Source organism: Marmota flaviventris, chromosome 5, assembly GCF_047511675.1.
Source record: "Marmota flaviventris isolate mMarFla1 chromosome 5, mMarFla1.hap1, whole genome shotgun sequence".
NCBI lineage: Eukaryota > Metazoa > Chordata > Mammalia > Rodentia > Sciuridae > Marmota > Marmota flaviventris.
The window spans coordinates 159,384,726-159,410,796 of record NC_092502.1 but is presented as its reverse complement, the minus strand read 5'-3'; the positions used below and the strand labels follow the sequence as shown (position 1 = coordinate 159,410,796).

The window sequence follows — 26,071 nt, the reverse complement described above, 5'->3', positions numbered from 1 at the left end:
CTCCTTGTAGTGCAAAGACAGCTGGAAGTTTGTGGACAGACCCCCGGGCCACAGATTGACCATAATCCCTGTTACAGTCTGTGATCTTGTCCCCTCCAAGATGCATGTGGAAACTGAGCCCCCAAGGTGACAGAGGGGAGATGTGGGCGGTGGGGGCGGGGGTGGGGGAGTGCTGAGTCATAGCCTTAGGAGAGACTCTGCACCCTTCAACAGGCTGAATTGAGGGAGCTCACCTCCTTTACCCTTCTGCTTTCCGCCATGGGAGGACACAGCCAGCAGGCCCTCAGGACACACCAGCACCCGGATCTCATTGTGAAAGGTAAATTTCCGTTCCTTATAAATTACCCAGACTGTGGTATACCGGACAGCAGCACTAACAGACTAGGGCGACCCCGTGGGAAAGGAAAGCGAAGAGCCATTTGGTTATCAAGGAATCTCTTGCATAAACACGAGCCCAGAAGAAAACAAGACACATCTCTGAATGTGGTTTTAATAGTGCCAATGAAGTGGTGAAAATCGTAACAGTAATTTAATTAGGTTGTTGCTCTTAACAATGGGTGGTTAGGAAGAGCTAGTTGCAAGTGAAAGTAATATAAACTCGCTGTTAATTTCAACCTCAAGTTCTAGCAGAGGAAGTCCTGGTCAGGGGAAGATGAAGGGTGTGGTTTTTTTTTCACACTTTTTAATTGGTGCATAGTAATTGTACATATGAGGGATTTGTTGTTAAGTATTCGTATATAACAATACAGTTTGGCTAATATCACTCCCCAGCAATCCCCCCTCTCTCCCGCCTCCCACCCCTTGGTCTTTTTCTTCTCCTGACCCCCTTTTGATTTTCATGAGGCCCCTGCCCCCCAACCTTTGTTTTCCCTTTTTCTCTCTAGCTTCCACATATGAGAGAAAACATAACTTTCTGAGTTTGACTTGCTTCCTTAGCATGATGATCTCTGGTTCCACCCATTTTCCTGCAAATGCCATGATTTCATTTTTATTTATGGCCAAATACAACTCCATTGTGTATTTATATCACATTTTCTTTATCCATTCGTCTGTTGACGGACACCTAGGCTGGGTCCATAGCTTGGCTATTGTGAATCGTGTTGCAGGCGATGCATGTGTTATGCAGTAAGGTGACTTTAATTCTTCAGGATGAATCCTGAGGGGTGCTATAGGCAGGTCGGATGGTGGGTGCATGCCTAGTCTCTTGAGGAGCCTCCATGCTGATTTCCATGGTAGTGGTACTAGGTCATGGTCTCACCAAGAGTGTAGAAGTGTCCCCCTTTCTCCACATCCTCTCCAGCATTGATTATTATTTGTATTATTGATAATTGCCATTCTGATGGTATGAGATGAAATCTCAATGTAATTTTGATTTGCATCTTCCTAATTAATAATGTTAAACATTTTTAAATGTATTTTTTGACACTTGTATATCTCCTTTTGAGAAGCGCTTGTTTAGTTCATTTGCTCATTTAGTTATTGAGTTATCTGATTTTTTGGTGTAAAGTGTTTTGAGCTCTGTATGTATTCTAGATGTTAATCCTCTGTCGGGAGAGAAGCAAGCAAAGATTTCCTCCCATACTGTGGGTCTCTCTTCCCATTCCTAGTTGCTTCCTTTGCTGTGGAGAAATGGTGTATCTCAATCACCGACAGGCAGTGACGACTTTAGATTCATAAAGAGAAACTGAGTGTTTATTTTCATATGATCATAGATACAGGTGTAGGAAACGGGGAGGCTTAAGGCTTGGTGCCGGGCAGAGAGTGACACTGTTCAGAGAGTGTCACCTTGAGGAGAGTGACACTGAGAGCTGCCCTGAGACCCCAGGCTTCGCAGAGCTTCCCTGTGTGTAAATCCACTTAGCTTCAACCGTGCTGCGGAGTCTTCTTTGGGAGACCCAAGCCTGCTCTCTCTGCTTGGTATTATGAGCTGCACCTATAAACCAGGTGATTTTTTTTGTCAACATGAGAATGTGCCCAGTCAGAAGTGCCTGAGGTTATCTGTGTTTCTAAATGGACTTTTGCAAGATAAAATAAATTTGCTGTATCAAACGAGTTCAGGTCCAGGGCAGGGTGGAGAAGAGGAGCAGGCTCCACAGAGGGCCAAGGCAGTCAGCGCCACCGGAGGGAAAGCAACTGTCTGGGGTTTCATCTTCATTGTGATTCACAGGACCCAACAGACACAGTCATCTGATCTTTATCTTTATTTATTTATTCATTCTAATTAGGTATATATGACAGCAGGATGCATTTGATTCATTGTACACAAATGCAGCACAACTTTCATTTCTCTGGTTGTACACGATGTAGCCTTGCACCCTATGTGCAGTCATACTTGTACCTAGGGTAATGATGTCCATCTCATTCCACCATCTTTCCTGCCCCATGCCCCCCCCCCCCATCTGATCTTATCAGGAATGTCACATGAAAGACAAAGTCTGTGTATCCTTGGATGCTGAGCATGATTATCTTCCTGATACAAAACAATGTAATATAACATGGAAAATCCTTTAGGAATACAGATTATTTTGCATTGATAGGAACACAAGGAAAAATTGAGATGTATTTTAGATTCATTTTTCCAAATCATGACCTCAAAATTGATATGCAGACCAAGGCAGGAAGATAATCTGATGGCTAAAAGTGGTGTCAGTGTACTTATGCACATTGTATTTTGTATATTGGCTGTGCTTGACCTCTTTTGTCCCACATTGGGGATGGCTAGAAAGACTCATTGTCACTTTAAGAGGAGTCTGCAAAGGCACTTTTTGAATCAGGCCAGCTGGATGTCAATGTGGCAGTCACAGAGGCAGGATTAACTGGGTGTAACTATAGGCAGGATGGGCATGGCTGGAGGAGGTAATTGGGGTGTGCCATTGGGGTGTTGAGGCAGATGAGAGCTTATTGGCTCATAGAACACTAGATTCCAGCTTCAGGCCTGGTTGGATCCAGGAGCAGTGGGTACCTCTGTCTTCTCATCTCCCACTCTGTCTGTCTTCTGGATGGGCATTATTCTTAGGACCATTCTCTCCATGCTGCAGCCAAGTGTCCCTCAGTTAATGGAGATAGGCTTGGTTCATGGTACATATATGTAAATTAGGGTTAATGATCCCTAACCCACAGGGTTTTACAAGGGCAAGTGACTCCCTGTAGATAGTGAACCCAACATGGTACCTGCAGCGGGACCAATCCTCTAACTCAGCCTCTGGACAGGCTGCAGACATTCTTTGCATGTACAAGCATCATCATGTGGTCTCCATAATAACATGGATATCATGGAAGGAATTCAGACACTGTCCCCTTGCAGACTTTAGAAAAAAGTACTTCCTGTAACGCACACAGCATCGAGGGGCTCAGTTGCACGCTTTCTCAAGTTCAGTGCACCAGGGCAGCTCTCACTGTGGGTCCTGGGTGCCCCCCACTCTCTCCCAGCTCACCGCCGCTGTCTTCCATCGCTCTCAGGCCTAGGCCCCCTGTGAGCACAGAGAGGGGTGCCCGGGAAGGGGCTTCCTCGCAGGGGCTCATCTGGGGCCCGTGACTCCTGCACACAGGAGTCAGGTGGCGCTGAGGGTCCTCCGAGGATCACAGCTCCCGCCCCTCGCACTGGCAACGCTGTGACTCCTACACATTTTAACCTACATCCAGAGCCACGTTTACAGTAAAAAAAACAAACACGTAACAACATCCTAACACAAGAGGAGCTCCAGGAGACACTGTGGTTGGTCATTGATCACATCTCTTCATCCTCAGGAAAGTCCTGTCATCTGGGTAGTCAGGTGTTCAGGCACTAAGTTCAATTTCTTAGGTTTCCTTTGAGTTAGTGGTGACCATTTGATATAGTTCTGGCAAGGATATATAATCAGATTTTTTTTTTTTTTTTTTAGTGAGACTCCTGGGAAACTACTGTTTTTCTCCTGGTAAAAACAGATAAACCTAGAGGACACAATCTTTTTGGCCCCTTTCCTCCGTTTGTTTTAACATTTATGTTTATTTATTTATTTATTTATTTATATTTATGATCACTTCCTCCTTTTTTTTTTTGTGCCTGGAATACAGATGTGATGTCTACAGGTAAAGCAGCCGTACTGCAAACATGAGGCTGGAAGCTATCCCCAGGACTGCAAGGTAGGAGGGAAGGAAGAGTTTGGCTTCCTGCAGACAATTTGAAATTACTCTTCTTTTCCAGGACTGCATGATGCTAGTATTCATGTTTCTGAAGAAAAGAGATTTGCATAACTAAATTTTTCATGCCAAGTGTTATGGTTTAGATGTGTCCAGAGTCTTCTGCTTGAGAGGATGCAAGAAGGTCTGGAGGTGAGGAGACTGGGTTATGAGAGTCTTAATGTAATCAATGCACTGATTCTCTGATCGGGATTAACTGGGTGGTAACTGTAGGCAGGATGGGCGTGGCCGGAGGAGGTATTGAGGGTATGCCTTTGGGGTGTATGTTTTGTCATTGTGACAAAAGTCTCCCCTTCTTGGTGGCATGTCCTGAGCCACTTTCCACCACTCTCTCCCGCCATGATGTCCTACCTCACCTCTGACCCAGAGCAACAGGGGCCCATCTATGGACTGAGGCCTCTGAAATTGGGAGCTTCAAATAAACTTTTCCTCCTCTAAAATTGTTCTTGTCCAACTTTTCGGTCACAGTGGCAAAAAATTGACTAAAACATCAAGTATAAAACATTCTAAGAGAACATAAAATGCTGGGAATTGTTGCAGACATTATGATGGACACAAGTGAAAATCAGTCCACAGAAAAAGTAACCTTAAAGACCTACACACTCACACTCGTGTTTTCTATTGATATTTGATCACTGAGCAAGTCCAAAGTGTCCAGATAAAACAGGAGGATTCTTTTTTTAATTTTTCGATTTCTCTTTGGGGGTCAAAGGGAGATAGAACACTAACATTTTCCTAGAAATTTTGTATAAATGCCCCAATTAGAAAGAACCGGCACCCCAGTGGTCCTCTTCATTGTCCTGTGGCAGGAACAAAGGACTTTCTATCTGGCCCTGTTTTTGTAAAATTGCAAGGACCAGTGAACATTGATAATCAAAGTGTGGAATGGAGACCAGTTGGAGCTGCATTATAAATGTGGACGGAGGCCACTGGAAACCACAGGGGCTCACTGCCCGGCTCCCTCTGCAGTCTGAACTAGGCTGTGCGTCCACATGAAGGAAACGGGCTGGTCTGCATTAACATGGTCCTTCCTACATGGTTCATCCACACAGAGATTAGATTTTAAAAAGAAGAGGGCGTCAAAATATGAGGAAGGCTCCGGTGGCGGCTTTACCATGGATGTGTACAAGTAGCTGCTTCTAATTGGCTGGCCCCCGGGGCAGGTGCACCTGTGTTTAAACTGCTGGCCACTGGGAAGCAGGGGATTGTTGGAACAGTTAGGCGGCAAGTTTCAGAAGACAAGTCACCGCCCGCCCCGTCAAGGAAGGGCGTTCACCTGGCCAGAGGCAGGAGGCAGACCTCAGCCCCCCAGGATCAGCTTCCGCTGCAGGGAGCCTCCTCCTCTTCAGAGTCTGTCCCCATTTCCCCTGGACTACAGGGACTTTGTGCTACTGGCCACCCCACACCCTGAGTGGGCATCCTGGGGGCCTTAAGGCCAGAGCAGAAATGGACTGTGAACTGGAGAATGAAACCGAGATGGGCCTCCCGTCTGAGCTGGCGGTGGGTGTGCAGTGAGGAGCCAGGACCAGGAGGAAGGGAGAGCTCTCCCGTGGGCCCTGGGGAGCAGGTGGGTGAGGCAGAAAGGGGCGTCTGCAGAAGGGGTCTCTGCGCAGGGGTGGGGTGCAGATCTCAGCTGGGTGCTGAGAGGCTTAGTTCCCTCTCTGAAGATGGGATGGTGAAGTCTTCCTGCCTTTAAACGTTTAGAAAAGGAGCTGACACCCTCCATGCAACCACTGCCCACTATTGAGTCAGGCCCCCTAAACAGACTCCTATGCTTCAGGGGTGTCAAGAAGGGAGGAGTGAAGCCACGTTCAGGGTTGGAGAAACTGACCCATGTCCCTAGCAACCAGGGAAACACAATCACAACCACACTGAGATTTCATCTCAGTTCTGTCAGAATGGCAATTACCAAGAATGCAAATAAGGATCTGTTGGTGAGGATGTGGGGAAAAGCTTCACTTGTACATTGCTGGTGGGACTGCAGACTGGTGCAGTGACTGCAGAAAGCAGTCCTCAAAAAACTAGGAATGGAGCCACATATGAGCCAGCTATCCCACTCCTCAGTATAGATTCCAAAGATCTAAATCAGAATACTAGAGGTATTCAGCCACATCAATGTTTATAGCAGCACAATTCACAAAAACCAAACTGTGGAACCAAACTAGGTGCCCTTCAACAGATAGATGGATAAAGAAAATGTGGTATACATACACAATGGAATATTACTTAGCCATAAAGAAGAATGACTTTATGACATTTGCTGGATGGAATTGGAGATTATCATGCTAAGCCAGTCCCCAAAAGCAAAAAAAAAAAAAAAAAAAAAAAAAAATCGCCTGGGGATGTGGCTCAAGCAGTAGCATGCTCGCCTGGCATGTGTGTGGCCCGGGTTCGATCCTCAGCACCACATACAAACAAAGATGTTGTGTCTGCTGAAAACTAAAAAATAAATATTAAAAATTTCTCTCTTTCTCTCTCTCTCTCTATGTTAAAAAAAATCAAAGGTTCTCTTATTGGTGGAAGCTAGCCCAAAATATGAAGGAAAAAAAAAAAGAAATAAGAAAAAGAAAGAAAGGGGTAGATTGCATCAAAATAGAAGAGAGATCAGTGGAGCAGAAGAAGGGAATTAAGGGGGAGGAAGGAGAGATGAGGGAAGAAGAGTATATAAATCTGAGTAGCTTTTCTATCTCTATATGAATAGACCTCGGGCGAACGTCACCATCCTGTGCATCCAGAGACAGTGATTTAAATCTACTACAAGTAAATAGCAAAAAGATCAGCAGAGGAGAGGGAAGGGCACAGGGGAGCGGGAAGGGGAGGGAAGAAAGGGGCTGGGGACTGGATCAGAGCAAGTTAGACCCCGTGCTTTCATGAGTATGTCAAAGTGAACGATGATGTCATAGGTGACTGGAAAGGAACGATAAAAAATGAAAAAGAAGAAAAGAAAGACAGAAACTGGTTCATGATGAGGGAGGGAGCCTGGGGTGGGCGGTGGGGAAGTGTGCTGCCTTCCAGACAGGGGGTGGGCCAGACTGGGGAGGGACACCCAGGAAGCCACCCAGAGCCAAAGGCAGTCTCTTCCTCAGGAAGATTTCTGCATATCATTGTCATTTTTGAAATAAAGGCCACATTATGGTGAGTGAGGCTGCATGCCAGCTCCGGCTCATTCCACCCTCCCCACCCTGAGTTGTTCCCACAGAGCCCAGGAGCAGCAGGGGACCCACACAGTGACAGACCCACCTGAGTGGAGGGACTGGACACACCTGTTCTAAAGCAAGAGCAGCCGACCCCAGTCACCCAGCTTCCCTGGGAGCAGGCGGTACAGCTGCCTCTGGGGGCTGGGCGGGACCCTCGAGTTTCCCTCAACCTGAATTTCAGGAGCCCCTCCCTGTAGGACTTAGAGCTTGGGTCCCTGACTTAGAGTCTAGTATTGATTCCTAAATTTTCCTTCTAAGACACTAGCTCAGTTTAATTCCATCTGCCACCCCCCCCCCCCACACACACATACACATTTGTGCTTTTGCTACTCTGGAGTTTAATTTCCAGATATTTCAAAGTCAACACAGTATAACTCTCTTACTTAAGGTTTACTCCCAAATTGACATTTTTCTTGCTCTCCGTGGCTTCTCTTTAGTTTTCCTTCTGGGATAATTTTCTTTAGAAGTTCCTTTGGTTATAGATCCTACCAGATTTTATTTGTCTGAAAATGCCTTTAATCACTTTGACCTAAAAATGATGCTCTATTGCTATGGAAATCTACATAATTGGCACTTGTTTTCTTTCAGATTCTGGATACTGCATTTTTTGGGTTGTCTGGCCCCCCTGTTTCTGCGGAGAGTTCTTGAACATCCAGATAGGAGCCCAGGAGACACGTGGGACATGGTAGAAAATCTCAGCCCCGGACGTGAAGCTGGAACTCTAAAATTGGAGAATAAAAGGGGGAACAATTGCTGCCTTCAGTGTGGCACAGTAGTGCCAGGTCACAGTGACTTGGGCATCACCCTAGCTCGGGTAACAAGGCTCCAGGAGCAGGCATCACCCACTGGGTGTTATGCTCACCTATTGCCCCTTTTTGGGATAGACTGTCCCATGGAACCTCCCCATGTCTGTCCCCTATATACGAATAAAGAATTCCAGTGGCTCGCTCTCTTTCCACAGACCCTTAAGGTCACAGAGCCATCCCTGGGTTTTGAAAAGTTACTTCTGTGTGTTTGTGTGCTTTCTCGCTGTTTTCTTAAGTTCCTGGGATAGTCAGATCTGTGAACCCAGCTTAGGTGGCCAGCTCGGATAGTCGGTGACACAGAAGCCCTTCAAACTCGCTGGGTTCATGAGGGATGGTGGCTGGACATGATGTTTCCTGTTCTAGAGGAAACTCAACACAGATATTCAGATCATCAGTGCTGATGGCAGTCTATTTCATGGGAATTTAGTGGAAATAGCATCCTAAATACGAGCCAAAAGGAGTGGCACCATGGGTCGATGTAGCCGTGTGAATGATATTTACCCTTCTGCGCCTGTGGGTGAGCAAGGGATGAGCTACCAGATGAGTCTTTCACTTCTTAAGTTGAAAGGAAGGAGTTTACAGAATCATTTGTTTGAAAAAAAAACAAAACAAAACAACAACACACATTTGCAGGTTAAGGGATCCCAGTGGGGACTGTGTTCCTTGTGAGCATAGGCGCCCTTCCCTCCCTGCAGCCCCCGGGAGTGTTACAGGAGCAGACAGAGCTGAGGAGATGTCATTTGGGGGCATATTCATAAGGAGAAACGTGGTGCTCCTCAAACCTGAAGCCCAGTAACTGAATCCTGCCGTCCAGCATTTTGTCAGAAACTGGTTTCATTGCTGCATCCACAGAGTGACGTCTCCTTTCACAACTGCCAGCCTAGGAAAAATGGTAAGAATGCTATTGTGATTGTGTTGAGTGAGGTTCATGTAAATGAATCAGTACTTCCCAGAAAGGGAACTGAAAGGAAAAACAAACAAACCAGCAGAAAATAGGTTATAAAATAGAAGCAGCCTGTAATTAAAGTAACCATCATAACTTAATGGAAATAATAAGATAAAAAAAAATCAAAGGTTTAATGTTCTCTGATTGGTGGAAATCCTAGGAAATGCACACGCAAGGAAAGTTTAGAAAAGTAGAAAAGACAAAGAGGAGCTCGTGATACGGAGGCTGAAATAAAATCACACAATCCATCAGACTCAGTTGATGTGGGAAAAATGCAAGGGATTGATCAATTGACTGACTAATATTAAGTAAAATAGTGATCAACATTCCCTCTTGGCTCCAAGCAATGCCCTGCTTCCATTCGTTGTTGTAAACTTGGTGGAATCCCATTTCTCTTGTAATGAGAAGAGAATTATCAGAACAACCAACCTTTCTACCTGCCTCCCTTTCCCCTTTCCCTCGCTCCCTCCCTCCCTCCCTCCCTCTCTTTCTTTCTTTTATTTCCTTCGTGCCCTGCCTATCAAAACCTTTCTTATCAGCCCGACCGGAAATTTCCAAAAGCTATTGGTCTAGCAAAGTTTTTATTACAAAATTTTCTATTATTTTCTTCATGCCTTTTCTTTTAGAAAGATATTGTTTACCAAAAAGAAACTTCAGCCATACGGGGGAAAAATATTTTCCCAGTAAATTGACAAAAAAAACTAAGATTCCCAATGGAATCAAGATTACCTTCCCGCTGCCACCACCTAAATATGATCACACGCGTGTTGGACCACTGATATCTGCACCCTACAGTGCCATTTTTTCCCCACAGGGGAGTAATGATGCTGATTGTCATCATTTAAAGAACCTACCTGTTGATTCTGCCTGCAAAGTGTCACGTGACTCGGGGACCTGATTCACTCCCTCCAGGGCTGGTCCCACACACCCCAGTGGCTGAGATGCTCTTTCCCCCTCATCCTGCAGTGAGGTGCTGTCCTCTCCCCCTCACCCCTGGTGGTGGTGTGCAGTCCTTTCTGACCCACCTGCTTCACGGGTCTCTTCTGTGTGCTGCCTGCTGAAGAGCCCCTGGGGGACCTTTCCACACACCCCCCCCCCCCCTGGTTCCCTGTTGATAACTCTGCAAGGATTCCTGCTGTATGAAGGCTAAAGTAACAATCCTGACGCGCCCTTTGCAGCTCTACGTGAACGAGGCTTGGCCCTCTCTCGGCCCACCCCGGGCTCTCCGCTTCCTTCTCTCCAGTCCCGCTGCAGGGGTCTCTGGCTCATCTGAAGATGTTGGCATTTGCTTCTCCTCTAGCTGCATCCTCCCCTGCTGCCCAGTCCCTTTCCTCCTGCCATCTCGGCATGCGGAGCTTGGCAGGTGTCCCCGGCCCCAGTCTCAATCAGTCCTCAACCCCAGGGACTGTTTTCATGGATTACCATTCTTCTAATTTACAGGACTTCTTACAAATGACATTATTAAATATATCAGCTTTATCGTGTCTTTAATATCTGTCTTCCTTATTTGATGGAGATTGTTTTTTGAAGGTAGGGATCAAATTCCTTTTGGTCATTAAGAATAGATTTTTGGCTATGCTCAGGGCTCTGAAAGTCCACTGATTCCTTTCTGTCAGTCACAATTGCTGACAGAATTGCTCTGTAGACAAACTGGAAAATATTTTACTTACAGCCTTTGAGTCCCATTGACAGCTGTGTGGCTTAAGAGATAAAGATCCCCATTTCACAGCTAGGAAGTCAAAGTCAGAGATAACTCTTCACAAGTTACTTACAAAGTGGCCGACTCTGGGGTCGACCAGTTCTCCTGGGCTGTGCGTCTAGTAATATCCTCGGCGGCAGCGCCGGCCTGCTCTTGCCCATACAAGTATTGTTCAAAGTTTGACTCATTTTTCCTCCCTCCCACCATGCCAATATTCTGATTACCTTAATAAATAGAGACATGAGATGGCAGCATCGACATCTTCCCAAGCAGCTTCACAAATTCTGGTGCCCTGGAAACCTATGAAATGCTGAAGAAAACTGAAAAACAGTCTTTTTTTTTTTTTTTCCTGCCAGACACTATGAACATAGTATCACACTCCCCCAGTCATTCAGAGGGGGGAGAATCCTCTCCCTTTTCCAGAAATGAGAAAAGCTGAGGCTTATGGAATTGGAAATTGCCTTTGCATCAAATGAATGTGGAGGTTAGGATCTGAAGTCAGGTATTTATCACTTACTCCAAAGCTATACCTAATCCACTGAAAAACATAATATTAGGCCTCAGATAGTAACCCTTCTGCCCCCAACTGATTTCTCCAGTAAAACAAAATATATTGACATTCTAACAAGAAATTTTTATATCACAAAAATATTCATATGTACACTTCCTTAGATTCCTTGGCAATATTTTACTAATTAGTCTGCACATTAAGTGCTGATGGTTCATCTTTTTGTTCCTGAAATACTGTCATCAATTCTGATGAGATGTAAGGCAAACTTCGGTTAAGGGAACCAGACAGGTGATACTGGTTTGTTGGGACCACCTTAGCTCAAACCAAACTGGGTGGCTTCAGCACATGAACTTGTTCTCTCCAGCTCCAAAGGCTGCATGTCAAAGTGTCAGCAGAGTTGGTCTCCCATGATGCCTTTCCTCACTTGGACACCTTCTCACGTTGTCTTCATGTGACCTTTTCTATGTGCATGGAGAAAAAGGCAGGGAGAAAGCCACACCTTGTATTTCTCCTTATAAAAACACCAGTGTTCTTTTGGGTTAGAGTCCCAACCTCAGGACCTCATTAACCTTTCCTCCTTAAACACCCCTTCTGCAAATGCGTCACTTTGTGGTTAGAGTTTCAACATGGGCATGGAGGGGTGCTGTCCATCCACAGCCCTGGCTCTGCCATTTGCTGCTGGTGGGTTCACCTTCACCTTTCTACAGATGCAGCAACTCTTCTGAGGACTGTGCCTCACCAGGGCCAACCTATCTCTGGAAATGCAGGTGGAATGGGAGCCTTCTGAGAGTTCCCAGACCCACAGCTGAGCTTTGGGAGTTTAAAGTGGACATACCTTGTTCATTTTCATGTGCTCAAAATTCTTTATGTGCTATTGATTTGGGGAGATGTTAGTGTTAAGTCTTCCTTAGCATTGGGGCTACTCAATATTTGTTTCTTCACATATTAATTTGTAAATTTGATTAAATAACATCTTCAAGGGTTGGTTTCAATTTTGATACATGATAGCATTTTTAAGAAATTTCTTGCTGTCTTCAATCACAAAATTTATTTTAAATGTTTAAATTAGATTTTTAAAGTCTGGGTCATTTTATTTTAATGTGAATTTGATATTACGGCCTACTTTGGAATAACCTTGATGGCCTGTGGCATTTTTGAACTTGTACTCCAAGAAAGAGATGATTATTCAAATGCTTTTCCTTATAGCAATTTAAAAGGACACATATCTGCTGGTGCCATGGAAATCTTTTTTTGACACGATAGTTCTAAGTATGAATCATTTCAAGGTTAGGAAGTTGTTCTTGATTCTATATATCATAAAATACACTACGCTTTGAGAAAATTGTCTCAACTCAAGAAATACTTCTAGAATATCAGCCAATGGGTCAAACACGGTGCTGGTTCTGCCAGGGATGTGCTATCCCTGTCTCTCAGTGACCAGCCACTGAGTCCAAAGGAAAGAGTATGATTATGTTGACCTCAAATGTGCTGCATTGAGGAGCCACAGTGGACGGCAACGTGATAACGAGATGCCACGTGGGGTGCTGCTTCTGGCTGGGAAACGGGCTTCATGCTGGAGCAATGTGGCTGTTCCATTTTAAAGGGAGGGACCCAGAGCCCAGGGTGGGAACAGCAAGACAACAGCAATCTCAAGGGGTCCTTATTGTGCTGGGAGCTGAGGCTAAAGAAGAAACTAGGGAGCCAGCTAGTCAGGAGTCTGATGCGGGAGGATCATAAGTTTGAGGCCAGCTTCAGCAAATTAATGAGGACCTGTTAATGAAACAACAACAAAACAAACAAACAAACAAACAAACAAAAAACAGAAGAAAAAGTACTAGAGATGCAGCTCAGTGGTAGAACGCAGTACCCTGACTGAGTCCCCAGCACTGCAGAAACAACAGCAACAGCCCCAAGAACTAGGGAGGAGACTGTGAAGGGCCTGGCGTGTTGGGTGAAGAACAAGAAGATGGCAGGAACCACCACTTATTGGACGTGCCAGGCTGGTCAAATGGGACAGTCCCCACCCGTAAGGGGCGTGCTGTCTGTCGCACGAGGGAAATAAACACATAGTGATGGAGCCAGGGAGGAGGTGCACACCCAGAGATGCACAGGACGGGTTAAGAGCGCCCAGGTGCAAGGCCGGGCGGGCCTCCTGGTGAGCAGTGTGCAGAGGCAGCGGGTTGTTCAGAACAGCGTGGTTTTACTACTATCAAGATGAGCAAGTGCATTTCCTCCTCTAAGCTGCGTCACACAGTAGAATAACAAAGCCATGGGTTTTCTGTTAGTTTATATTCTTAAATCTTTTTTTCCCCTAAATGATGTCTCTTCATTCATGATTCCAACAATTGACTTTCCCTAATTGGAAGAGAGAATATTAGTTTTAATCCTTTAACTCAAAATGTTCTCAGCTCACCAAAATGAATGGTATTTGTCAAAGCTGGAATTCAAAATGTCGAAGACCCAATTCACTCCTTCTGTGATTAAAAGCTCTTAGTGAGCTGCCTTTCAATGGGAATTTTTCAGTCATATTAATAATTCATTGTTTTAAAGACTGAACTAAACAAGGTTTTCAAGAACAGAAAATATTTAAATTCACAATTCCTGTTCTTTGGTTCGCTGTTGTGTAATCAGTGCAGAGTTTAAACACCCGGAAGCTGACCTGAACCCCTGAGGCCTGTTTTAGCACCTGCCGTCCAGCTCTGCGATGCTTCCCTAGGTTCCAAACCCGCTTCCTGGCTTCAGGCCTTGCTAGGTGAGCAGATCTGAATCAGGACTTCCTCTGCAGCAGCGCACAGAGTACCCGCGGGAAGCTCATGGTGCCAAGAGAAGGGAACCCACGCTCCTCTGTCAGGGCAGACCCAGCTGTTTGGCCTAATTGTGTCGCACATTTCAGTCAGTGTGTCATTAAGATGTTGGCCTGTGAGAGGAGAAACACCCCCTGCTGACCGTAGTACAAAGTGACAAGCGAGAGAGGCCCCTTGTCCCGGGCCCACAGCCTCCTCGGGCATTCTGGGCCTCCCAACAGGGGTCTGGGGCACCAGGACAGAGGGCAGTCCCAGTGGCCAACCCAGGCCACAGAGGAGACCCAGGCCCCACTACCCACTTCAGGGCGGGTCAGGAGCAGCCCAGCTCTTTCCTGTGGCTGAGGGCGGTGCTGAGGTGCTCCCGAGGGAGACGCTGGGTGCCTTAGCAGCACAAAGGGCCCCAGGGTTCCAGGCCGAGGCAGCTCATTGGACTGCTCTGCCCATTCCTGTGAGGGAGGTCACCTGCCCCACTTCAAAGGTGCTTAAGCTGATCTAAAGGGCCCTGCTTCGATAGGTCCTGAGCATTCTGGTGGATCCTCACCATGGTCAACTGTCCCACTCTCACAGCATGCCCCGCGGGCTGTGGGCTGGGGTGGCTTTGCGTGCCCTGTGCAGCAGTGCCAGCCCTGGCTCCGTGGCTTAGGCCAGAGAGGAGGCTGGAGTCTGCACACGGTAGGTATGAAGTGAACCCCTGCCCCTTACCAGCCCCACACGGCAGGTGAGTCCTGGAACCTCCCAGACCCTCGTTCTCCTCGTCTGTGAGGTGGGACAACAGGGCTCCTGGCTGATACCACGTTGTGCAGGTTAGGGGAGAGAATCATGTGACCATGTGGACAGAAGCCAGCTCCCAGGTTTTCTCTGTACCTCTGTCTGTGTCCAGATTCCCTCATCTTAGTTACACTGGTTGGGAGCCCACTCCAGTGGCCTCAACTCTGGTCTCCTTAAAGACCCCATTTCCAAATTCATTCTCATTCCGAGGTGCTGAGGCTCAGGGCTGACTTGGGGTGGGTTTCAGCACCATATGCCCTGGGCAGAGGAAAGGCCAGGAGCTCAGAGGAGGGAGGCTGAAAGGCGAAGACAGGCAGGTCAATGGTACGGGACCAGAGGGTAATTCTGGCTCCCTCCGAGTGACGGGGGTCTGCTGAAGGAGAAATGGGGTCTGACAGCATTTTAGGGAGTCCTTTGGTTCTGTGCACCAGATAGCAGGGGCTGTGTGTGAGAGCAGCAGGACTACCAGACAGAGATGGCTCTCTAAGTCTGCTGGACACAGTGTCCCTTGGTTCACGGACCTCTGTGTGTGGAATAAGAGATGATCAAATCCTGGTGGTAACAGAGAGGACTGGGTCGTGAGCTGCACGTGGGATTCCTGACGAAAAGGACTAATGAGGGACCTGCACATGAAATCGGGAAGAGAGCAAGAGGTTTGGTGCAGACCTAATAAATGCGTCTTGAGGATGAAATGGGCCGGGGCATACCCAATTCATGTCCGGTAGCTGCTGTAACAGATCAGCACAAGTGCAGCGGCTGCCAACAGCACAGGTTTTCCGTCTCACTGGTCTGGAGGTCAGAAATTCAGAATCAGCTTTGCTGGGCTCTTGTCAGAGTCTCATTGCGGGTGCGTGCCTCTGGAGGCTCCAGGGGAACAGGTCCCTGACCCCTGACATCGCAGCTTCCAGACGCTGCCTGTGCCCCTCCTCCTGCCTCTGCCTGTCAGGGAATCACTCTAAGCTGTTTCTGTCCTTCCCCTTTTAACAAATTCATTAATTTATTTATAATTTGAAAGTTAAAATTGTATGTCTATTGTGTACAATGTGATGTTTTAAGATATGTGCACATGTGGAATGGCAAAATCAAGCTAATTAGCACATGCATGCTCTAAGGGACTTATCCCTGTTTTTGTGGTGGGACACCTACTCTCAGTGATTTTTAGGATCACAATACATTGTCACTAGGGATAGTCACCGTGTCATAGCATGCATCTCTTGAGCGTATTCCTCTTGTCTGAAGATTTGTTCCCTTCCACAGCATCTGTGCTCCCTTCAACCCTGCCAGCCCCTGGAAGCCGCCATTCCAGGGAGCGTTGTCAGGCAGATGCATCTGCAGGGGAACGAGCTCAGAGAGGTCCTCTTCTGCCATCTTGCTGACATCCAACCTGCCTCTTTCTCATGAGGCCCTCTGGGATGGCTCTCGGCCTCCTGGATTTAACAGTGTCTGCACAGTTTCTTTTGCCTTGGAAGGTTACATGCTGACAGCTCTCAGGAGCGGGATATAGATGTCCACTTAGCACACACTTAAAAACCTTTGGACAGTTCTGACGCATGCTAAGTACTCAACATGTGGTGCTGCTGCATCTCTATTGAAACACAAGGGTTGCTGCTCTGTTTTCTCCAACAGACGCAGCAGGATTTCTGCCAGACCTCTTGGGAAGGCTCTGCCATGGCTAAGTAGCCAGACGTACATATCTGGTCTTCCAGAAACCAGTATCACACATCTTGGATTAATATTTAAGCACATAATCTCAGTGACACAATCTGACTGTATTGCATTTAGAATTTATTTTAAGCCAAAAATCTATTGATGCTAACAGTATCTAATTGTGTTGCTTTTACTTTTTCTTTAGTAGGGCTTGACCTCAATGTCTGCTGCTGAAATACATTTAAATCAAGAATTCACTTATAAATATTTTCAAATAACAACATATGGGTGAAACAATTGCCTGTCAGGTTTGATTTTACACCTTTTTGAGACACAGTATCTGTCTACAGTCCAGACTCTGATTGCATTTCAGTAAACCAGGGTTTGTCTCTTAACAATCATTACATTCTGAATGTCAGATTTTTACACCAACAAATCCATGCTATATGAATGATAACTGCAACTATACAGTGAATTTTCCCATAATTATGTTCTCCTGAAACTCTGAGAATAAATTTAGTTGTTCTATGATCAATGTTAAAATAAATAGTTTAAATTGGGTCCATTTTGCTTTCCATTTCTTATAGTTTTATATTCATTAAATGACCATCTCTTTTGTTATTTTTCAGCAATAAGAAAATAATCAGTGAAATAAAGATGTACATTTGTGTTGGCCACTAAATGTTTTGGATAAGCCTAAGATATGGCATATGGTGGGGGAGGCCGGGCTTTACTGGGTGGGTGGTGTTGGGAGGAGCCACTAGGGGCCTGTAGAGTGGGTCAAAATTTCAATGCCCTGGCTCCTCTTTCACCTGGGTCTGGGGGTGAACAGCCCTGTGGACAGCAGTGTGCCCAGAGAGCTCTGCATAAGCCCCACAGAGAGGCTCAGCCAGGAAGGCAGATCCTGTGAGCTCAGCAGCCCTGGAGGCTTGTGTTCAGAAGGGGAGGTCTTTACTGGCAGAATGGATGGAACTGACGGCTATCCTACTAAGGAAAATAAGTCAGTCCCCAGATGTAAAGGCACCTGTTCTCTCTAATATGTGGATGCTAACACACAGCAAGGGGGAGTAAGGAGGGGAAAAATAGAAGTTCACTGGATTAGACAAAGGGGGATGAAGGGAAGGGAGTGGGGAGGGGAATAGGAAAGACAGCAGAATGAACTGGACATGACTTCCATAGGGAAGTTCCTATATGAATTCTCGGCCAGTGTAACTCCACACCATGTTGACATTCGACACCCACAAGAACAGGATCCTAATTGGAATGTGTTGTACTCTATATATGTATAATGGGTCAAAATACACTCTGCTGGGCTGGGGTTGTGGCTCGGTGGTACAGTGCTCACCTAGCACACGTGAGGCGGTGGGTTCCATCCTCAGCACCACATAAAAATTAAAAAAAACTAAACTAAAAATATATATTAAAAAATTTAAAAAATACACTCTACCGTCATGTATATCTAAAAACAACGAATACAAAATATGTAAATCTAAAATAAATAAATATGTATCCAGTGTTTTTTTTTTTCAGTGAAAATTTAGCATGAAAACGAAAATGTGCCTATCCACTCCATTGTTAGCTACTTGCAAAGTCAAATACAAATAAATAAATCATGTTTTTTTCAAGCACCAAAACAAGGAGGAGGAGGAGGAGGAGGAGGAGGAGGAGGAGGAGGAGGGGGAGGAGGGTGAGGGGGAGGAGGAAGAGGAGGAGGAGGAGGAGGAGGAGGAGGAGGAGGAGGGGGAGGGGGAGGAGGAAGAGGAGGAGGAGGAGGAGAAAGAGCAGGTGGTGGTGGTGGTGGTAAGGTCTAAGGAGGGTGAAAGTGGGGAGACCTTTGGGAGGGACAGCACTGATGACAAGGACAGGGGCCCTGTGACTGGAAGATGGCACAGACAAGAGGATGTTTAGGAGAACATTTGAAGATGAAGTTATGGGTTAAATTGGCACCAAGTTATTGTAATTTGAATATTTCTGTCACTCCCAAATCCTTATATTAAATTTTAACTCCCACGGTAACAATACTGAATGGTGGGCCTTGGGAAGGTGATTAACTCGGGAAGGAGGAGACACATGACCCCGGAGACCTAGCTGCCTCTTTCCTCCGGGAGCGGACACCACTTGAAGCCCTAGGGTGGCAACCTGACCTGGAGCCCTCCCCGGAACCTGGCCATGCTGCCTCTGGTCCCTGACTTGCAGCCTCTGGGACTGTGGAAAACAAAGTCCTGCTGTTTATCAGCCATAAGTCTGTGGTTCTTTGCTCAAGTCCTCTAAATTGGCTACTGCCCAGGTTGAGTAGAAGCTGGACTTTCTGGGCAGATATCATGTTTTTGAAGGAGTTGGGGGAGAAGAAAGAGAAGAAAGGAGAATCAAATGGACATTGTTAGGATGCTGGGTATTGAAAATACTCTCTGATTTAACTCCCACCAATCTTGAGGTCATTTGCCCCTTTTTGCAGAAAAAGAGACTGAGGTTCAAATCTATGCTTATTGGTAATAGACGATGTTTTTAATTCTACCGTTTGAATTTCAAACTGCTGAAAGTTTGAAAATTTGGCAGGTCCAAATTTTGAAGCAGCCCTGTCCAGCTGCAAAAGGTGAGCTTCTAACACAAAACTGTTCTGCAGAAAACTGACATGATTTCACATCCTCTAGCCTTGGTGTGCAGTAAGATTAGGTTGGAAGAGATCAGAGGAAGGCACACTTTCATGAGGAGGGTATAATGGTGGCAGCTGCCATTGATGGTGACATTTATGAGCCTGCCAGGGGCTTCCTCCTGCATCTCCTATCCTTCGATAATATGCAAGTTAAGTAATATATGCTTTTTTTTTTTTTTTTCCCTAGTGATGGAGAACTCACCCAGGGCCTCTTGTAGGCTGACAAGTGCTCTACTACTGAGACATACCCTAGCCTCTCTATATTAAAAAAAAACGAGAATCAGAGATGTTAAGAGTGTAGAACTATCCAGGACACAGTGGAAATTCAAATTTGGATCCCATGGGGCTCCAAAGCCATAGGTTCGAATGTCTCTGCTGCATTCTAGGGTACTAATGAAATATTCAGGGGAGCTGTCACAAGCTGTCAATGCCAGGGATCAAAGCAATCATCTTACCCAACTGGTGTACCATGGTCGACTCTCTGTGCCAGAATTTTCCTTGGGCATGATGATGATAAAACTTTTTTTCTCCCCTCTTCTTTCACCCCCATTATAGTATGGAAGAAAGTACTGAACCCCATCCCTGCAACAAGCTAGTGATTCTCTGAGAGTGTGAGGAAGGGGGAAGGCTTCACATCTGGAAATCACATTTCTGGATACAAGGAGAAGAAACCCATTCTTGCCATCTTAACCAAAGATGGAGTTTACTGGAATCCCCTCAGGAGTTCAGAGAAGAAGCTGGAGATCAGGTCTTGAGGACTGGACAGGCATCAGGGTGGACTGGCAGCAGTGAGCAGACCAGAGGTCACTGGGTGGGAAGAGTTTCTTTGGTCCAGCATCACCACCACCTCCTGAAGCAATATGAATGCCACCTGGCCCCACCAGCTCACACTGCTGGTTCAAGATAATGTTCTGGGAGAGAACATTTGATTTGCTTCTTGGTCAGTTGCTTCAAAACAGGCTTATAAAACCAACTTTTTAACACAGGGCTTTTTTTCAAATGTAGGGCTTTCACCCATGTCTTCAAAAAGATTTATATTACTATAATAAGTTCTCTGGAACTCTAATCAGACCAAAATCAACTTATTGCCGTGTCTGATTACAAACCTTGAAACTTTGCGGGTATGCAAACTTCAAAAGGGCTGTAGGGCACATGGAGTTATTTCACTTTCTTTTACTTTTGTGGGGGCGTTCCTGTAGCTGGCTTCCAAATGGAATTAATTTCAAATCACTGCCACTGGCTGACTGTTAATAGTGCTTCTAGGGAAGGAATGAGAGACTGATATGTTATTCTACTATTAATTCAAAGTCATCTGAAAATTTGATTTCTCATAATGAATCATACCAAGCTGGAAGCATGATACATTTAATTATAATTGACTTTGTGTGGGCATTGCCAGCCATTTACATAGTCACTGAGTTTCATGAAATACTTTTTTAAAACCAATTTGAGTGTTAAAATTGAGGAAGAGAAAAAGCATATAAAGGAAAAATAACTGATTTGTCTTTTCTTAATAGGTGATCTGGTTTCTAGACAAGGCCTTCGATTGAAGTAAACTTCCTAGAATTAGTCCAACGGGTGCTTTTCGTTAGCAATGTACATTGTCAACTTAATTAGAAAAAAATCAGATTCATTGTGAAGCATATTGGTATTTTTAATGTCACAGCTCCTCCTAAGCACCTTGAAGAGGAAGGATGTCCCACTGCCCACACCTGGAGGTCCTGGTGGTCTTGGTGCGGATGGGTTGCTCTGTGGAGTTCCAGGGACCCAGTCTATCTTGTCTTCATTCCAGGCTTTCTGGTTCCCAGGCCAGGTCCTCCCCAGACTGATTCCCTGAGGATGGGGCTTTCTATGACCTGGGGCTCCAGCAGCCCCCATTCCCACCTGGACGTGGGGAGGACTGCTCCTGGACATTTTCCTGGGAATGAGAAGGAACTTCATCCTGAACCGTTGGCAAGGCATCTCTTTAGGTCCAAGCTGTGTCATCTCTCCACTGATCGCAAATAACTGAGATGGGCTGACTCTGATTTTAAGTCGCTAGGACACACATGAAGTCAGGGACATGGTGGGCTAGGAGTAAATGGTATTGGGAAGCACACTGGTAAAAGGACAAATGGAAGAAGGAAGGAAAGGCAGAATCAGCCTATGACCTTGGGCTGCGTGAGAAGCATTTTCTTCAATAAGATCAGGTCTGTTAAGGAGGAAAATAGAGATGCCTGTAGAGAGTTTGAAGAGGTATCTAGGTATATTTCTAGCTCTGTGATCAGGTCTCGGTCTTCTTGGAGCCGGTGCCCCTGCATGCCAACCTGCAAGTGCTTCTCGGGCTGTTTTGACCCCAGGTGGTAGAGGAGGCTGGAAGGAGGTGGAATTGGGTATTTCCCTTCCCCAGGCCAGTTTTCAGGGGTTAGGATCCTTAGTCACTTAGTCACTCTTGAAGGTTGTCTTTAAGCAGAAAGAGATGCTCTGGAGTATTTAGAAGGGGTTCTGTCCCCTCCTGCCAGCATGATGTGGGGATGTTGCCTGGTCTTCAGTGTGGGGCTGAGGAAGAGCAGATCTTGGGGTCTGGGGAACCCTGGCGAGTTGTGTCTGGAGTTCTGTGGGTCAGACGTGGTCTCCCTGAGCCTCCAGCGACTTGCCTGCTGTGCTCCAGGAGTTTCCGAGGTGGGTCTGGCTCCTGGAAAGCGTCGCCAGGAGCCTGCCTCTGGCTCCACACAGTCAGCTCCACAGTTTTGGAGGCAGCAGGGTGCTCTGTTCCCACACTTCTCTGACGGATCTGAGAAGAGCTGTCGAGTTTTGAGTTTGTTTAGACTTTCACCTGTTGTTCAAGTGGAATGAAAACTTCAAGCTCTTTTTCGCACAATGGACCAGGTTTTGTTTTGTTTTTTTTTGATGATTTCTATCTTTATCATTTTCTGCTCTTATATTTATGATTTTTTTTCTGCTTACTTGGCATTAAATTTTCTCTCTTTTTTTTCTAGATTCTTAAGTTGTAAACATAGGTGATTACTCGGACTCTTTTCCTCATATAAGCAGAAAAACATAGGCTTTCCTTCTAGCTTAGCTTCTGGGGCATTCTGTATAGTTAACAGTATCATTTTATTTATCATTTATGAACTCTTTTCAATGCTTCTTATGATTTATTCTTTGACCTATGTGTGCTTTGGAATTGTGTTGTTTAATTACCCAATATTTAGTTTTCAAACAGTTCAGTTGTTTTCTAATTTAACACGTTTGTGGTCAGCAAGTGGACACTATAAAATTTTAATCCTTTAAACTTATTAAAAGGTGTGCTGTGATCCTGCAACCCACTCCTGCGTGTAAGTCTGAAGCAGATGAACTCACCCTGTTGAGGAGACGCCTGCTCCCCCAGGTTCATTCGGGGCTGTTCACAGCAGCCAGGAAGTGGAAATGGTCTAAGTGTCCACCAGGTGAAGAAAAGGTAAAGAGAAGGAGGCAGGTGATACTCCACGGAATGTCACTCAGCTTCACAAAGAGTGAAATCCTGTCGTTTGTGACTAGGTGGATGGAACAGGAGATCACTTTGCAATGTGAAATCAGCAGAAAGACAGTGTGCAGGGCCTCCCTCACACATGGCATCTCAAAGGCTGATCACTTAGGAGGTGAGTGGAAGGCTGGCCTCCAGAGGCTGGGCAGGGTGGGCCAGGCAAGGACCGCTTAATCCATGGGTGCCAGTCACAGTCAGGGGTAAGAAGTCCTGGTGTCTTCAGCCAGAACAGTGCCTACAGAAAACCAGAGCACTCTGTAAGTCTCAAGAGGCCAGAAGGGAGGGCTAGAGTGCTTTCACCACACAGAGGTCACAGACGGTCGGGGAGATGGATATATTTAGTCTGACTTAAACATTATGTAATGCTTACAGCATCAAAACATCTCATGGCACCCATTAATAGGGACAACTTTGTGTTTTTATGTATAAGTTAAAATAGATTTAGTTGATAAAATATGTGTTATCGTCACTTGTGAACTGGAAAAGCGTGTGCCCTCTGCTTTTGGGGGATGAAGGATTTTATAAATGTCAATTAGATCAAATTGGTTGATGGTGTTGTTTGGTTTTGGGGTGTTTTCTAGTCCTGTTGTTTTGGTTTTTGTCTCATGTGCTACAGCAGCTAAGGTGACTGTTAGTCTCCCATCAGGACTGTGGAGTTGCTTCTGTTCTTTATTTGTGCCAGTTCTTCCTGCGAGAGTGTTAAGCTCTGGAACGGTACACCCTGTGTGCATAGATGGAGCCTCTCATCTTCTTGACTCATTGGCTTTCTCATTAGTGTCTTTCTCCTTTCATGGCCTTGAAACCATTTGTACAATCTTAACGTATCTTTTGCTAGGTTAGAATCTTTCCTTCACACTTTTATTGTGCTTTTGCCTTTAATTTATATTCCTTGTACTCACCATATAGTTCTAGTGTCTGATGTCTTTTTAAAAATTCTTATTTTAGCTTTCAATGGACCTTTATCTTATTTATTTATATGTGGTGCTGAGAATCAAACCCAGTGCCTCACACATGCTAGGCAAGTGCTCTATCGCTGAACCACAACCCCAGCCCAATGTCCTATGTCTTATTGAAAGTTCTGAATTACTGTGTGGTTTTGAAGAAGAATTTTACATAATTTGTTGAAGTATTTTCTGCTCTTTTGGAATGCATCCTTCCTTCTTGCCAATTATTTACTGTGTATCACATCTGTGTATTGTGTTTTTCTACCTCTTTTCCTGCCTTCCTGGGGATCAAGTGATTGACTTTTAGCACTCCATCTTATCCCCACTCTTGGCTTATTAGCTATGGGTCTTCCTGCTTCCCCTATGAACATCTTAGTGTTTAATGAGCAGTCTTGGCTTAAGTGCAGTCACTTTGGCAGGGTACACCTCCATTTCCTCCTGCCGCGACCAGCACAGCCAAACTAGTAGGTTCCAGCAAGGGATGATGGGAGATTGAAAGAAATAAAGAGTCACACACACAGATCTTGAAGATACAGCTGGGGTCGTGTGGAATGCTGCTCTGTGGTGGAGAAGCAGGTCTACAAAATTCACCAGCAATCTTTATTATATATGTCTCTAAATCAGATTAAAGACGATGAAATCATTATTCTTCGTATTCATAAAAGCTACAGAGTTAGCAACAGTATGCAGCTATTTCCTCAGTTACATTCTACAGTTGCAATGTGCAATGTTAGGAGCACTGTGCAGCTCTCAAGAAGATCCATTGTTTAAAGTTACTAATTCCCGGGCAGATTCAGGGGCAGCAGAACTGGTGAAACATTGTGGTTATCTTAGCAAAGAAGTTCCTTCATTCCCAGGAGCTGTGTGCCTGAGAGTAAGGTCCAAGCTGATAAGACTCTAGCATGGAGGACATCTCCATAGCAACCGGACATCCTGTGCCTTTGCACAGAACCTTTTCCAGTCACCAAGCGTGCCATAGCCATGAAGTATCAGGGACCCCAATCTCAGACACTGGTCTCCCAGTCACTGTCACCGCTCTCCATATCCTCCTGCCCTTTCTATGTGCTGTGTTGTCTTTCCACACATGCCTCAAACTCCAAAACACATTGTTATTTTTGTTCTAAACCAACTTTTTTTCTTGCGACCCTTGGAATCCATAAACGTTTTTAGGTAGTTCATGAGCTTGAAACAATTTCCAGAATAATTGTGAAACCTCATTTACCTTTTTACTCCCATTCTATCACAAGCATATTTTCAGTTTTACCAGCTGCATAATATACCTCATTGTAACAAATTGAATACAAAGACAGGAGCAGCTAGTTTTCTTAAGTGAGGCACTAAAGAAATTGCAAAAATATTAAACAATGCCACTCTTCTTGCTGACAATTTTTGTTAAAAAAGTTAATTTTAATTAGTGATATTATTTTGTGAACATGTATGGGATTGTTGATATTTTTAAAGTATTTATGATGCATATGATTATATATACACAGCATATATGTTCATACTTGATTTCTCAGTTTTGGTTTCCAATGGATTAAATATATGAGTAATTTTAATTTATATAAACAAAAGATCTTTGTTTTCCACAGTAGGATAGCTCTAAGATAACTTTTTAAAATTATGATATATTAACTTACATCACAGCTAGTTCCTCCATTTCACCTTGCTTCATGTAAGCACACATTTCCATGAAGTGTCATGATCCTCCAAACTGAAGAAAGTTCTTTAACCCGACATCATTCAGGTTGCCTGCAATAAATTGTCTTTAATTTTATTTGTCTGAAAATGCCTTTATTTGATCTTCATGTTTAAATATCTGTAGTAGGGTTCTCAGTTTAAATTTATTCTTTTATAGAAATCTGTGGGTGGACACAGCATGACCCCCGACATCAGTCCCTGTTCAGAAGATAGTTACCCGACTTCTGGGAATGGACACATGGGAAGGCCCAAGTCAGCTGTGTACTGAGAAAATAAGTCGAAGGGATGAGTGTTAAGAAAGAAGATTGCATTCATCTTTAATTTAATGTGCTACACCTACCCTTTTTACCAATTTGTGATCCATCTATAGAAACTGTAATATTTCAACTTCAGTTCTCATATAAACACTTTTATTTTTGCTTGGATCTCAAATCTTTAAGAATTCTTTTTAGGACATACACAGCTGTCAACAACTGACTGTTGGAAATATCTGTTAAATTTAAAACCTAACAACTCATGTTAGTGATAGTGTAATTTTTGAGAAGTGAAGGAAGGAAGTGTGTGGTTTTTTCTCCCTGGTATGTATGCAGCTAGCTGTAGCATCAGTAGTCTTACTAGAAAATTGCCATTCTTTATGGGATGTCACAGAGATGATACATTACTCTGGTGTTTGATTTCTCAGTCCTGGAGGTTGTGAAGTTCAAGATCAAG

General features: G+C 45.0%; 1 long non-coding RNA gene across 1 annotated transcript; it reads left to right on the top strand.

The window, feature by feature from the left end:
* Nucleotides 1-256: 256 nt before the first annotated feature.
* On the top strand, nt 257-8,379 carry LOC139705720 (uncharacterized). Its single transcript, XR_011707527.1, has 2 exons — nt 257-319; nt 7,965-8,379. It is a non-coding gene; the product is annotated as an uncharacterized lncRNA (long non-coding RNA).
* Nucleotides 8,380-26,071: the final 17,692 nt, after the last annotated feature.